Source organism: Sciurus carolinensis, chromosome 17 (assembly GCF_902686445.1).
Source record: "Sciurus carolinensis chromosome 17, mSciCar1.2, whole genome shotgun sequence".
Classification (NCBI taxonomy): Eukaryota; Metazoa; Chordata; class Mammalia; order Rodentia; family Sciuridae; genus Sciurus; species Sciurus carolinensis.
Window position 1 is genome coordinate 7,443,945 of NC_062229.1, and position 5,100 is coordinate 7,449,044.

The following is a 5,100-nucleotide window of genomic DNA, read 5'->3' on the forward strand; positions in this document are numbered from 1 at the left end:
ATTAAGCGAAGACCTATTTTTATTAATACATTTTATTTACACATGATTGCAAGGTTCACTCCAACACTTTCATAAATTCACAAACATAATTTGCTCATTTCAGTCCCTAATAGTATCCCATTATCCCTCCTATCTCTCCCTACTCTTCTCCTACTCTATTTGTCTTCCTTCTATTGATTCATCTTTTTAATTGCTGTGTTTTAGTTGCATGTGAAAGTGGAATTCATAGTGACATACGCTTACATGCACAGTGGAGTTTGATGACTTTCATTCCACTCTCTTCCTTCCCCTCTCCTCCACCTCCTATTTCTACTCCACTCTTCTCCCTTTATCTTCATAAGCTTCCCTTTAGAGAAAATTGGAGTCTTGTTTAAGAGTGCTTTCAAAAAGTGAAAACAGGGCAAGGAGTAAACAACTTGCATGAGAAACTTAGTGGTCTGGCAATGCCCCTTTTCAAGGACATATAAGCTCTCTGCCTGAGAACAAAACAAAAATAACTTAAAGACATCTGGTTTCTGCTCTCAAGGTCTGGCTCCTGGCCAGATCCAGGTCTGGAGACCAAACGTACTGAAGGCACTGAGCCCAATGGCTCCTGACAATAACTTTATATGTTTACTCCTGTGTATTTAAGAGAGATGAGAAGAACTCAAAGGTGACAAGACTGCTTTCTTTGGTTGTGTATGCTGTGAAATGCCCGTGAGGTCTCTCTGGTGTTCAGTTGGTATGTTACCTGGGGTGATTTTCCTTTTGTATATACTTTACATGTCTTAATAAACGCTATCTTTTCCTATATGGCTTGTGGTGGTACATTCAGTGGATTGACCCATATAAATTATAAGTCTGTGCACAGCAACAGGAAATACGTTCCCAGACATTCCCCCACACCCTTTTTTTCTTTATTGGTGCATTATATGTGTCCATAATGGCTGGGTCCCCACACCCTTTTTGAAATGTCTTACTTCTCTCTAGCTTCCACCTCTGAGAGAGAACACTGGATCCTTGGCTTTGTGAACTCTTACAAACTAGTGAGAAGAAAAGTCAGTCCTACACAAATACCATAACAGATATCCCACAAAGGGGGAAATAAAAGATTTGTTACCTCTGAGAAAACATTCAATCTTATCATAAGAGAAATGTGAATTTAACTATTTAATACCACTTGAGTGTCCTACTAAATGAAAGAATGTTCATGATTTGGACCCCAGGAACATCCTAACAGAGCGTCAGCTGGTTTAACCACTTAGGAAGAGGCTTTGGACCAACCCAAAAGAGAAGTGGAGCTGTCTCATGCCCAGTAACTCCACTGCAAGTGGAAAGCTCTGTTTATTTCCACCAGGAGATGGACACGAGACCTTTCAAAAACCGTTATTCAAAGCATCAGAAAGCTTGCTTTTGAACACCATGTCCCTATCACACTGTATTTTGTGATATCATTGCACAGCATAAAACCAGATGGCACTAAAGTGATTGAAAAGTGATGCACCCAGCAACAGGCTGGAATCTCAAGAACACGCTGATGCAAAAGACAACCCACAGGCAGAACTCATACATGAAACAATTTAACAGCTCAACAGGAGGCAATTATTAAATAAATATACCTAATAAGCTTTGTATGTATGCATACAGGGATTATAAAATGATGCAGTTGATTCTTATTCCTTATGTATATGTATGAGTGCATGAATGTATGAGAGCAGAAGGTGTGAGTGGGAATCCCCTCAGGCATATCCTTTGCATCTCTTAATGTGGTGTTGCGTATGCTCTCATAATACATACACAGGCCCACGGACACATTCTAGATGCCTGCTTTACATGTGATGACAATATCAAAAAATTTTTCTCCTATTAATTATTTTCCTCAGGGCCTCCTTAATGTCTCTGTTCCTCAGGCTGTAGATAAAGGGGTTCAGCACCTGAGGGACCACAGTGTACATCACTGACCACAGCAGAATTCCCGGGATTGTCTGTCAGTACAGAGCTAATGTACACCCCAAATCCTGTCCCATAGAACAGGGAGACAACTAAGAGATGAGACCCACAGGTGGAAAAGGCTTTGTACTTTTTGCCAGTAGATGTTATTCTCAAAAGAGAGCAGACAATTCGAGTATATGAGAAAATGATTGCAGAGACAGAGCTAGCACCCAAGATGGTAAACAGAAAATGAACCAAAATATTATTGATTAGGGTGTCAGAACAGGCCAGCTTGAGGACCTGAGCAAGTTCACAGAAAAAATGGGGGATCTCCACAGCTGTGCAGAAGGACAGACGCAGCACCATCAGACCATGCAGCAGGTCATGCATAGTGCTAATAGACAAGGAGAAGAGAACCAGCAATACACACAGGCAGGGGTTCATGATGACTGTGTACATCAGGGGGTGACAAATGGCCACATAGCGGTCATAGGCCATCACTGCAAGGAGACCATTTTCTAAACCACCACAAATCAAGACAGAGCAGACCTGGGAGAGGCAGGCTCTGTAGGTGATGCTCTGATCCTGTGCTTGGATGTTGGCCAGCATCTTGGGGATGGTGGTTGTGCTTATACAGAAGTCAGTGAAGGACAGGTTGGAGAGGAAGAAGTACATGGGGGTGTGGAGGTGGGGGTCAGAGCTGACAGCCAAGATGATGAGCAGGTTCCCCCGGATGGTCACCAGGTACATGGACAGGAAGAGGATAAAGATGAGAGGCTGCAGTTCTGCGTCCTCTGTCAGCCCCAGAAGGAGGAATTCTGAAACAGCTGTGTGGTTTCCAGCTTCCATTCTACCGATGAAACTAATGTAAAGATGGGAGACATCACAATAAAATCCGTGGTTCTGGGACCACAGCATTAGCAGCATCAGCTGGGAACTTGTTAGAAAGCTGATGGTGGGAACTCACTTCAGTCCTACTGATGATGAGCTCCAGGGACAAGGATTGACAAATCTTGATTTAAATTATGAAGAGTCCACAAATTAGCAAACTCTCCCTCATATTCTAAAGTTTGATAATTGCTTCTCTGGAAAACCTCTCTCTTCTGTATTGCAAATGCAAGTTAGATTCAAAATCCTTCCCTGTACTTACCTCTGCTTTCCATCTTTTCTCTCCCTTTTCCTCCAGGTGCACACTTACTCTGGCCAGTGTGTATTGAGCACCAACTTGCTCTCATGATTTAGGAAGTGTTGAGAATGAATAGAAATGACTTGGCTTTATTGTCTCAGAATTATGCTATACCTTAAAATAGAAAGGCAAGAATAAAGCCATGAAGTTTCTCTCATGTTTAAGGAGGTTCTTCCCCAAGATCTTAGATGGCAGCAATTTGTAAAATATTGAAAGAGAAGTAAACTGAAAAGCATGTGCTGTCTAAAAGTATGATGATGGCAACTGATTTTGGGTGCTCAGAAAAATGAGACTTCAAAGATAACGCTGACATTGGTGTCCTTTCAGGAACCTCCCTGTACAACACAGATCTCCTTCTGGCCTTGAGGTCATAAAACATCTGGGGTAAAGTTAGAGTCCAGGTTCGAGCACTTGCTTCCTTAATGAGCAGGGCAATTTTTCAAGGGGTTCCTCAGCATCCTCCTCTGCACAGCATCATGGGGTCATTGCAGTGATGAGGAATGAACGGACAGAAACCAGCCAGCACAGGGCTCATTATCTGGGACCCTCACAGTGATGTTTCCCATTGGAATTTCATTCCATGACAAAATAAATAAAACAGATACAGTAAAACACCAACATCTGTTACTTCAGGGAAAGGGCAGATGACAGTATTATGAAATTTAATTTCATAGTATGTCTGCCATAGTTACAGTTTAAAATATTCTGTAGTTCTATGAAGAGTTAGGCAAGAGTTAGACCCACTGGATCTTCCTGGGTCTGTACTTCCTTCCTCACCAACTTCACAGCCAGAAAGGTGAAAGAAAGATAAGGTGAAGCTGACCAACCCCTGTCCCCTCCACCACCACGAGAACACAGCTAAATTCCAGAGAACTTTATCATATTCATCCTGATTGATGTAGGGGCAGGTATGGAAAAGAGGAATGTGATTGCCAACAGTATGTAAGGAGAGTTGGTATTCATCTTCTGCACATATTTCCCTCAGTTTCACCAGGAAGAAACTGTGGTGGACACCTGCGTGTTTCCAAAGAATTGACTGAGAGACCTTGGCTTACCTGGCTGGCATCAATGTAGAGTGAGTCTCCTCATCTCCCCTATATGTTGGATCACACAGAAGATCTGGCCTCATGAAGGCAGGGGGACCAGGTGAGGCACTGAGCTCCATGCCAAAGACATTATCTCTGAAGGACTCTCAGGCATGGCTTGCTGACTGGGAAGGGACTCTGGAGTGAGGCAGTCACAGTCTTTGCTGCTGCTCATTAAGGAAGCAAGTGCTCGAACCTGGACTCTAACTTTACCCCAGATGTTTTATGACCTCAAGGCCAGAAGGAGATCTGTGTTGTACAGGGAGGTTCCTGAAAGGACACCAATGTCAACACAATGTTGTTGTGTCCCTGGAGGCTCAATATCCAAAGCTCCTCATTAGACCGAAAGGTATTGTTTTTTGTGTTCAAGGGCAATGTGAACCCCTAAAGACCAATAATCTAGAAAGGAGGAACTCAGAACAGCAAAGTCCCTTCACCCCCTACCTATCCACTGTTTGCCCCCTTTTTTCTGCCCACTCACATTCTATGCACCCCACGTGTCGGACCTCTCTGCTCTAACTGAATTTCAGTCTTCCTTTTTAGGTACAAGCAAAGCCATCTCTGGCCTGATTCTATTATTGGATGTAGAAACATAGTTTTGATGTGTGTGTGTGTGTGTGTGTGTGTGTCTACAAAATGTATTTGTAAATATAGTTGATGTACTATTATAATGCCAAAACCTAGAGGAGTTTCTTCCTGAGTCACTGAATGTTGCCTGGACCTTAGTTTTTCATGTTGTGTAGTCAATTCAACTGATTCCAGTCAAAACTCTGCAACCGGTTCTGTGTTCAATAGCATCACGTGCACAGTTCATTTCAGAGTTTTCTCCCTTGAGCAGTGCAGGTGAACTGAAGCCTCAACCACTGCCTAGACGCACGACTGTGGAACTGCTAAAAATGTCAGGAAACTATTGAAGCA

The 5,100-nt window shown here is 42.9% G+C and overlaps 1 pseudogene; it reads right to left on the minus strand.

Moving 5' to 3' along the window:
- Positions 1-1,826: 1,826 nt before the first annotated feature.
- LOC124967916 (olfactory receptor 7G2-like) lies at positions 1,827-2,586 on the minus strand (annotated as a pseudogene).
- Between the last annotated feature and the right edge of the window lie 2,514 nt (positions 2,587-5,100).